The sequence below is a fragment of the Lonchura striata genome, chromosome 9, assembly GCF_050655825.1.
Source record: "Lonchura striata isolate lonStrDom1 chromosome 9, ASM5065582v1, whole genome shotgun sequence".
NCBI classification, from domain to species: Eukaryota; Metazoa; Chordata; class Aves; order Passeriformes; family Estrildidae; genus Lonchura; species Lonchura striata.
In genome coordinates, this window is record NC_140711.1 from 27,007,359 (window position 1) to 27,018,801 (window position 11,443).

Here is an 11,443-nt window from a genome sequence, read left to right on the forward strand (position 1 = left end):
GTCAAGTCATTGTTCCATTTCTGATTGAGTATCCAGGACCTTACAGGAAAGAAGCCTCTCCCACTCCAGGTATCAAATTTTTATCTCCAATGATAATAAATCATCAATGAATGAAAATACCCTAAATCTCTAAATACAGAGTTCTGGGGGTATTGCTTTCTTTAGAGTGGGAAGACAAAGGGTCTCAATTTAGACAGAAAATACTGTGCTGAATGTGCCATCTGTGCAGCTAGAAAGCTCAGGTTATTGATTAAATGGTTTAAAAGGGAAAACCTTTGGGGTTTGCTACCTGTCTGAAGTGGGGCACAGTTTGTAGCACAGACTGAAGGAGAAACAAAGTTCTGCTTATACAATCCATGGGGTCACCCACCACCCAGGTGGACTGTATCCACTTTAATTCTGAATCCTCACCCTTCTAAGCTCATTCCCATACTCTGCCAAATCATTCAGGCAATGGAAAGATGAAAATTATTCTCAATTAATTGCATTGGTCTTTGATAATAATAAATACAGTTAAATACTGAACAGCTTCTTGTATGAATTGGAAAACCAACAGCACTTAAAAACTACACCAAACCCAGAAGTGTTGGTTGAAAGGTAGGCTCAGGACATGGTGGCAGCAGGACAGATGCTCTTCCCAGCCTGGGTGAAGTCAAAAGACAGCAGCCCCAATCCTACCAGTTACAGGAGTTACTCATTAATAAGTTACAAGTCTTTGTTAATTAAAGTTTCCTAATATTTCACCTATTGACTTTGACACCACAGCTTTCAAGAACGAGCAGTATTATTAAGGAGCGTCAAAGAAACCTGTGTAAAGTCAAGATATCTATACGTATAAGCCAATAATAAGAATCAGGGTGAGCTAAATAAATGAAAGCAAATTCCTGCAAACTGATTTTTTTTAAATGCTAAGATTGTATTTAATCATAAAGGGGACAGTCATGCTTCTTTATATTTCCCTATTGATACAAACATACCCAGCTCCAATGAAGCAAATTAAACCCTTGAAGCTCAAGTGAACTTTCCAAATCCTTTAGATGACGAAATTCCAGTCAAGCAAAAAACTTAATTTGACGGGCAGCAGAAAGCAAACAAACTTTCAAGCTTCATGCCACATGTACCTGAAGTTTCATTTGCCCTTGTTACACTTGGAGAAATTAATTTCTATAACCACTTACCAAACTTTATAGGTGCAGGAGTCTAGAATCTATTCAAATACGGATAACAAGTCCACAGAAAGGAAAAATCAGAATTGTTCGGGTTGAAAAAGATCATTAAGACCACTGGGTTCAACTGCTAACTGAGCAGCTCCATTTCTACCACTAAACCATGTCCTTACATGCCATATTTACACATATTTTCAGTACCTACAGGGCTGGTGTCTCCACCACTTCCCTGAGCAGCCTGTTCCAAGTTGTTCTCTGTAGAGGTTGGTCTTACTAAGCATCAGTGGGATTTTGTCATGAGGAAAATAAGTTTGTGACTTTATTAAGACAGATGCACTTTTATTACTGCTCTGTGAGATACCTCTCCCTGGCTCTGTAACAGTATCCCCAGTCCCATGGATACATCACACTATTCTAACTTCATCCATTTCCCAGGCTGGCATAAAAAACTTGTTTGCCACTTTACAACATTGGGTAGAATCCACTATACAAGCTCAGAGCAGACTAGCAGAAATAAACTCATCATTAACAAAGCAGAGCTTATCTTTGAGTCTTGTTACACAAAATCTTTAGCAGTAACCATTCACAGGATTTCAGCTTTATGGGAAGATAATTCAAAAAAGCCCCTACAATGTTCTCTGATAATTTTTTTACTTCCAATTCTAGCTAGAATTCAAAAATCAAAGTATTTCAGAAAGGCACAGAAAAAAATTAGCCTTGCATCCTAAAATATGTAAACCTGAATTTCAAGAAATTAGCTTGTTTAGCATACAGGAGTGGGGAAAGTTCCTTTGACAGCAAGAAACTTTGGGGAGCTATAGAAAAGATACGAATATACAGTTCACCCACTGAATTTCAATAAACAGGTAAGAACAAAATATACAAGTCCTTCAAATATAAGAAAACCCATCTCATAACTGGAACAAAGCCAAGTGATAAAAAACACAAACTACAAGAAAGGCTAATTCTCTGGAGGTTTTTTTCCTACAATATTATTCATAAATATAAAGCCTTTTACCACTACATGCCCTGACAGCTTTTGCATTTCCCTGGACATGCATCTCACTTTGCCTACTGCAAGAAAAATTCATAGAAATCCTGATGGAGCAAAGAATGCTACACTGAGTCGAGGTCAAATATAGTATATATGCATATAAATAAATCTGAAAAATTCAATGTGGCTTGACAGCAGCTTTTCTTTGACAGTGAAGGCAAAAACATGAGAATATCAGCAAATGCAGGAGTTTGCCTGCAGGGTTCTGACCACGTTAGCACAGGACTTGAACAAGAAAAAAAGCTATCCCAGTCAAATTTAGTTGTGCTCAATTTTACCTGAATGATATAACTGACATATGACCCGACAAGATTTCACTCCCAGGGGAGCTCTATGGAGGCACATTCAGTTTGTGTGAATAAGCTGGAACACCCAGGTGTTATCACCGAAAGTATGGCACAATCTCAATTCTTTAATATTTACATTCTGACCCAGTTCAGTCACATTTTGGCAGCATAGAGCCCACACAGATACCCACCTTAGCAATACAGTCCACAGTTAATCAGTGGCAAACACCTACCCATTAACACCAGTTGTTCTCCCAGCTAAAGGCTTCACAGATCCCAGAGATTCAAGCAGATTGCATTTGTTCCCCAGTTTCTAAATGGAGAACACTTTGTCATCATATGACATGTCAATATCTGGTTTAAAAAATAGGTAAAACTGATATTATTCTCTACCTACAGCATGGCATATTACTCTTGGGCCAGGGGAGGAAGATGATATGTCCATGCAACAATTTTTATAAAGATTCCCAAAAGTAATAGACCAGTGTAGGGAAAAAAAATCCAAAACTGCACTCCCACTCTCTCTCTCATGTGAACGTATTCCTCCTCCCATTTCTCTCTCTAGTCCCTAATCATACCTCCAGGTTGGTACAGAAAAACAGCCTGGGTGTTCAGGGAAGGTTTAACCTGCTGGCGAGACCATGAGCAGTAGTGCATGCTGCAGCACCTCACCCTCCCCTTGGTGCTCACTAAGGAAATCTCCTCATCCTTAGTGAATCTGGGCTATTTTTTCCATCACCCCAGATGAAACTTCAACCGTATGATTTTTATCTAATCTTGCTCTGTGATCCCAGGTGCTGCTGCATCAAGCCCTGCTATGAATAATCTAAATCACAGATTGCCCCTCACCATTCCACAGGTGCCAGAGATACCTTACAGCTCACAGAGCCTGCTAGGGCACAACGCATCTGAGTCAGTGCTACAGCTCTGCACAAAGTCATCATTGTGCACCACAGTTTTAAATAATCAGAAGTTAGCACTGTGAAATTCAGCACAACTACCAGCTGCTTTACCTTCAGCATCTTCTCTGTTCAAGCAAGTGCAGAACAACATATATTATTTCCATCAGAACCTCAACTTGTTGCAACTTTTGTCTTTAAATCTGAAGCTGAAGAGATGTTCTGATTTTTCCTCTTCTCATAGATATACATTAGTGATATAGAAACCTCGAAAGAGTACTTAGTCTGAACTAACAGACAAGCTACCCATAGTCATCTAAAGTGAGCAGATTAAAACATGTTTATTATTAAGAACTTGTTATGGTACATTAGTCTTTAAGGCTTTTTTGAACACTTCTTGAATTGAACAAATTAAGCAAAGTCACTCTATTACTAGTAATTCACTTCTTATGACAAAACAGTAGTGGGTTGAGCCTCCCACCTGTAGACACTGTACTTAGGCTAATAATAAACAAAGAAAAAACAGTTGTAAAATTCTTGGCTGCATTCTACTTACAGCATTAATACTGAAGCATCATTGAGGTTTTAAAAGGATTAAGAATTCTTGAAGACGAACAGCTGATTTCAAAAAATGCAGAAATGTGGAGGTATCTAACATCACAGATACTTAGCTGATGAGCCAGTAGGATTTTTAGACCAGCTAACAGACTGGAATTTCACTCTCAGAAGTCACCATTCCTTCTAGGAAGAACCAGTATAGGAAAAGAAATGTAGTGCAATAAAACATTATACACCAGCTGTCAGACCTGAAACTGATCCTGTAACAGGGATCTACATTTGTCATCAAGTTACTCAGTCACTGGCAAACTGGTAATGTAGAACTACAGCAAGGGAGCTCCCATCCCAAACAGAAATAGCTATGCCCGATAAAGGATGAAGTCTTTATTTTAGGCACTTATGTTAAAATCAGTACAGCACATTATCAAACAAGGTAGAGGTCACAAAGATTTTTGAAAGCATGAATTCAAGAAACCTAATCAGAGGCAAGAAGATACGAACTTGCAGAACAGGGGCACGTTCAGAATTCACAGCTGGTTCCAAACTGCAGTATCTCAAGACATACCAGTGGAACCAGAACCAAAACCAAAACAAAGTGGGTTCTGCTCAGTACAACAGTGTCAGGTCACCCTCCATCAATACAGTAAATCTAGTAACTACTTTTGCAGCTTCCCTTAGCAATTTTCATCTCCTGTGGGCTTCATTCAGGGTCCTGCTTTTCCCATATCTAATCACAGCAGTTTGCTATCACCTCAAGTCACGAGGTACGTACATATACACACATATACACCTCCATCTACATAATGGGTATAAATACCTCCATTTATCCTAAGACCCTTGGAATGCTCTAAGCCGTATTCTGAAATCAGCAAATTCAAAGAACTACTAAAGTGGTTGAGAAAAATCTCAAATTCTCCCTCTCTTTTCTCCTGGATTTAACCTGCTACCAAATCCTGTGGGGGCTGACAGTGTGTCCTTGAGCCCTGACTCCCACATGCCAGAGCCTTACAGCGTTCCAGGGAGTGCAGCTCCTGCCACTGGCACATACCAGAGATTCCAGATCATTTTTGCATCACGACTAAAACGTTCTCATCAATCTGGATTTCTCTTATAACACATTACTCTGGCCTCAAAAAGTGCAACCTCAGCATGGTGTAAGTTCAGTGTTCTTCCACCAAACCTTTTCTTGGGTGCTGGGGGTGCAGGGAGAATGGGTTAAATTTAACACACCCCATAATCCTCATGTTTCCAAAATCAAATTCCACCTATAAACCTTAAGAATGCCACACACCTACCAAATTCCTCTCTTTTTATTAGCACAGGGAAGACAGGAACAGGGTACTTCACTAATGCCTCAACTCTTTATTACACTGCCTTCCTCCCACAAATTTTACTGAATTGCCAAATACACGTTGCTAAGTTTTAGAAACTTACAGGAAAATGAATCCTTTATGAAAATACTCGTTGCTAGAAACACAAACAGGAAAACAGACAGTAAACAGTAAATTCTCATTGTATTTAACAGCCGAAGGTCTTTGTTCACAACAGCTACCCCAGATCACGCAGCCACATTCATGGGATCGAGTGAATTCTATCTGAAGTTTACAGAAGGAAGCATATACAAACAGCCCCACAAAGGTATTTTCCTAGCAGGAAGCCACAAGCACTTCTCTGCCGTCAATGGAGGAGCCGTGGCAGCAGTGCTAAGCACATTTTACTTTCACTGTGGGATTAACCATATCACAAATCACCAATTAAATCCTGCTTTATGATTTAGGCGTTAATTCATTAACGAACGCAAAGGCAAAACATGCAACAGAGCCTGGTGGAAGTCAGTTGGGAGAGCTTTGCTCTGGCTATCCCTATCCTGAGGATCAGCCCTCCTTGGCATGAAATACCATTCTAATCAACAGTGTTCAAAAGTCTCATTTTTATTAGAAACTAGTGGTTAATTGCTGTACATTGTTGACAGCAATAAATACAAATCACTGAATATTCAATGTACAACTGGGCATGCTGGTGGTTTACTGCTACATCAGGGATGTGTTTTTTTCTGTTATCCAAAGCTTATCTCTTCATTTCAGATGGGAAAATTAGGAGCTCATCTTCTGCAAGGTACAAATTTCCCTCCCCCACTTCCATTTTATGGATTTTCTGGCAATAATAGTCTTGAAAAATATATTCTTGAGGACAGGAAATATCCTGAGCAAAGGATATCCAGCTTTAAGACACTTCAAATGTTGTGCATTCCTCCCGATCTGTCACTGCACAGGGCAGCTGAGAGCGTGTGCAATGCCTTGGGGTGGCCAGGAAGGGCCTCCCCCTGCATATTCCCCCCAAGATTCCAGCATCACAGCTTTGGATAGACCAGCTCCTTCAGATTTCCCTTTTCTGTGTACTCAACACCAGCCACCTCCACGGTCCAAAGAGACGTGATGCAATGCAGCTTTCCAAGCACCGCTGGCTATCAGGAGCACATCCTCCCCCAAAGTCTCCTGATAAGGTGCTTTATTTAAAGTATGCCCACAACCCTCATCTTAATGGCCTAATCTGATGTAGGTGGCTTGCCCTTTCAAAGATCCCTTCGTTTAATTTCCTCAACAACTGCACTCCACAAAAGCAAACATCCTGTCCCACTTCCAGAGCCAGATCTCAGTTGTGGCAGGCAGCTGCCAGCAGCACAGGCAGGAGGAATTAGGATGAGCAGCACAGATCCAGTTCATGTCCTGTTCAGAGCCTGTTCACCTACTGGAATGGGTCAGAAGTTACAGTAATGGACAGCTTGTTGTAAAATAAAGTTTGACAGCTTTTTAAAGCATCCCACCCATAAACTGGCATCCCCATGAGATCAGCTAGGGGCCCAACAAACACAATGTAAACTGGACTTCTGTGGGTAACAGCAACTGTACAGAAATCTCAAACTTTTAATAAAGTCACCTAAATTACACAACATAGACACCGGGAATAGCCACACCATCACCTGCTGAGCAATTCTTCTCTGCCTGACCAGCTGCAAGCACCATGAAACAATATCAAAGTTGGTGATTTTCACAGTTTTCACAGTAGTCAGTAGCTTATATTTCATAACCAAAGGCAGACAAATCTTTACAATCACGCCCACAAAAATCAGGATTCAATCCCTTTAAGGCACTGACACTTCAGTAGCTTTCTGTCTCTTCCTATGAGGAGAACAGGCAACATCCAAAGCTAAATGCAAAGGAACAGTTGAGGTAGAGCCAAGGCTGCCACCTCTGGAATGAGGGCATCTGTTCCATAGGGAAAAAAAAGAAAGCATTTCAAGAAATAAAAGCACAAATTCTGACAGCACAAAACTGCAGCCATGACATTTGGACCTTTCTAAAATACATTCCTCTAAAGGTTTTTAAGTGCCACTTATTCATTTAATAGGCATCCAAATCTAGCCTCAGTAGTAAAACATGCTTACTCTTTACATCTTCCCTAGTCTCTACTTAAATATCTTTTCTTTGCAAGAACACCAAATCACTGTGGTTTTACTGGAGACAACGAGAGGCTAATGCTCCTGTAGAAGACCTCAAAACCAGCTACCATTTTCAGTATGCCAAAAATGATGGAACTTCTTCAACTGTTCTAATGCAGCCTTAGCCAAAGGATATTCTCATCCCAATTAATTACACATAGAATACTGACAAGTTCATGGGTAAAGGAGATCCATTCCAAGGGGAGGTCCCTGTGCACTGGCCCTGGTGTCAGCACATGGACATGGAGTTACTGAGTCTCCTAACTCTGTTTTAGGGCAACACTGAACTTCACACCCAATGACCACCATGACATCCAGCAACACTGCCCACTAAGGACACCAACCTTGACACAGGTGTAACTATATTCAGGGGAGTTTGATTAACTGACACCAAATATAAACAGTTAAATTTTTAAACAGTGGGATAGAAGAGAGAAATCATGACTCTCACAAGAGACACCAGCTGCACCTCTTCTCGTGGCACAGCACACCTAAAGGTATTTACTCAACAATGGCCACAGTTTTCATAAGAGCAAGTATTTCCTTTGAAAAGCAGTTCCACACAGAGAAATACGTTTGTTGTCTGAACACCACATGCTTGGACACACTCGAGCTTCAGTCAGCACTGCAGCAACAAAAGTTTAATTGTAATGTTTCTCATTTCTGTTGGCTTCCCCTTGTTAGCTGGCACAGGTTAGAGCCTACTCGGTGCCTCACATCCATAACTGATGTTCAAAGTAAAATGCAAAAAAAGGACATCTTGATCTGCTCACAAGCACAGAGCAAGCACTTTATTATAAAGTCATGTTTATTCCGGAACACTCAGTGCCTGGGGGAAACCTGCTTCTAGAAATATTGTGCTCAAGTATTTTATAGTCCTAGCAATGCCCACAATCAAAATTTACTCCCAGCCAGCAGAGAGCATCACAACTGCTTTTCCACCTCATGACAGCTCCCAGGTGAAGCTTGCTGGTTTCTCCAGGCATAACTCACAGTGTTGGATTCACAACACCTTTGGGTCTCTGCTCTGAGATCACCTTCCTATCCCACCACCACCCTCCAAACCTCACCAAGCTAATGGGTCTGAACATTTAAAACCTGAAATCAAGACATTTCCAAGGGCAAGTAGCTACATTAGACATTGCCAACAAGCTCTGACTAGACTGCAGGAGTGAGGAAGAGATTTTGGAGAGCACAGTGTCTGCTCTGACACATCTGCCCACGGGGCACAAAAAGAATAGAGCCAACAATGTAAGCAGAGAAATCTTTGTCCTCAGGTGACACTGAGGCAATCTACACATGCCAAAATTGTTGTGCAATTAGTATGTTCTTAATTCTGTACCCTTAGAGAAGTGTACTTAATCAAATGAAAACAACGCCATGCAAAATAAAGCAACCCAAGTAACTAATTAGCTAAAAGATGTAGAAAGAAAGCAAAATGAAGTGTCTAATTATATATCTTCAGTTCAAGTGCACAACACACTACAGACCTATAAAAAAACCCGTACCACTTGCTAATTTAATCTAAACAATCCAACTAAACACCACTGCTGAATAAAACCGAAGAGAAAAAGTTAGGAAAGTAACATAATTGTTAAAGTCTTTCCAGTGAGTTTCACTGAAATCTTCTTACTCCATTGAAGTTAAATGGCAAACTTGAACTGGATGCACAAGATTCAAAGCCTCCTTCAAGACAATTTCATGCAACACAATTCATTTGAAGACATTATATCAAAAAATGAGGCTTTTTGAGGTTTTCTCCAATATCCACAGAAAATGCATACTCTCCTGTATATTCAGCATTTATTCTCACAGCAGCATCTCAATCTCCAAAGTCATTAAGCCTCTTGAGAAATTGGACAGGTAATAATTCATCAGGGGATAATTTCTCTCCAAAACCTTCATCCCCATTACTGCATTTCATTGCCACTGACATTCTCAGTCATCAATGTACAATCTAAACAGGAGCCATCGAAGCTGATCAGATCACTGACAACTTTAACAGCTCAAAAACTTAAGTGTTTTAGGAATAAATATCTTGAAAACAATGAAGCTCTGCTGATAAGCATCAGAGAAAAAGGCCACCTACATGCTTGTCAAATTCCCATTTTTGTTCTATCCTGAATAACCACTACAGAAAATAAGCATCTGTAGGAAGGTGAGGGAAACAAAAAATGTAATGGAGCATTTCAGAGGATTTAAAGTCCCCACAGACATTTGTCCAAATTCAGTTTCATAAACACTAAGTGCCAAATGAACATTTCTGAAATTTGTTTATGATAAGCTGGCTTTACTTGTTTTCTTTTTAATTATATGTCACCATTACTACTTCAGTAACAATACCTAGCATCCCAAATCCCTCCAGGTATCCTGGAAATAGCAGCAGCACATTCTGCAGAGAAATGTTGTATCATTTGAGAATAATATGGAAACATGTCCTTCCTTATAAAATCAAAGTAACTGTTTTAAAAAATAAGGCATTTTCAGTAGAGTATACCAAGCTGAGTAAAATTCAGTTCTTGAGTAGAAATGCATAAATTTAATTGAATGAGATTGACTTGAGGCTCTTTCTCATTAGGAGTAAAACATGTTAAATGTCAGTATTTGCCAAGGTATTATCAACAATTTCATGAAAATTAATAAAAGTAAAAAGATTGGGCTTTTTTGAGTTGCCTTAAGTACAATAATTAATTTAAAGAGATTTTAAGGAGGACTTTAGAAAACCATTTTTACAAATACTTAAAAAGCCTTAAGCCGCACTCAACATGCAAGCTCCCATCAAGCCACATTAACAGTCCTCTAAAAAACAGAATTAACCAAAAAGATGCTTGAAATTCCTTCTGCATTACACAGACCTTCCCATCTGCAGTCTGGCATCCCAGCTCTCTCCCATGCCTACACTGAAATCCTTCGGCCAGCCTTGGGCAGACAAAGCCCAGTCCCCCAGGATGTGACAAGGAACAGCAGTGAGGGCACAGCAGCCCCGGTGCAATGACCCTGTGTACCCCAGCTGAGCCCACTGCTGGAAGAGCAGACCTCCACACGCACACAGAGAGAGGCAAGCATGACCCAGAGCTACATTTTCGGGTGGAAAAACCAAACAGATCTCATTAATTGTTGCTTTGGATCTCAGCATGCTTTTTTTTTTTTCTTGGATGCATCCCAGTAGCTGAGATTTCCAACCAAGCATATTAAAGGATATGTTAATAATCCAGTAGTTCTTTCTACCACCTGGAATCCAAGACACACCTCAAAGGTACCTGTTACCTTTCTGTTATTCATTCATTTCAGCGTTAGAAGTGTGCCTGCACTTCAAAGCTTACTATCCCTTCCCCCATAAAGACAGGAGTAAAAGATCTCTGGACAAGCACTTTAAGTCAAACATACACCCTTTGCTATTTCAGGCTCTAACATAAGCAGATTACAGCTCAGCTGTGTCCTGTCTGAACTTTTGTTTCCCTCTTGCCAATGCTGCACTAATTATCCCTGAGAAAAGACGGACTTTAATTAACAAGCAGTGACCAACTTATTTATAAACTCTTTCTTCCTATCCAAGTTCTGCCTCTAAGTAGCTATTAAACACCAAGTTTTAGCAGTGAGTAATTAGGAGATATTCTTACCACACAGAGTTAATGCAGAATTCAAACAAAGCAGGAGATGGAGGTCATGGGGGCTGCCAGGGATGCCCCGGATGAGCCAGGATGAGCCCCTGGCAGAACCTTTTCACAGGGTCCATGTGCTCTTGCTGCACACACTGCTACAGCCAGGCTGCGTGGCTGCTACCCAGTGCAACCTGCTTTGCAGTGAGTAATTATTAAAAAAAACATAGATCTCTGCCCCAAGCTGAGATTTTCCCCTGTGAGAGGGAAAAGAAAGATTCCCTTTCATATAGAGAATGTACAAGCCCATCTCTTCAAACATGAGAAACAAGAGCAGAGACAGCTTCAAAGGAAGGAAAATTAGTTACTGGGACAGGTAGC

General features: G+C 40.4%; 1 protein-coding gene across 4 annotated transcripts in view; it reads right to left on the minus strand.

Annotated features, from left to right (window-relative positions):
• The window catches only part of FNDC3B (fibronectin type III domain containing 3B), a 188,077-nt gene that overhangs the window by 160,302 nt on the left and 16,332 nt on the right, over positions 1 to 11,443 (minus strand). The gene's annotated exons all lie outside the window — the stretch shown is intronic.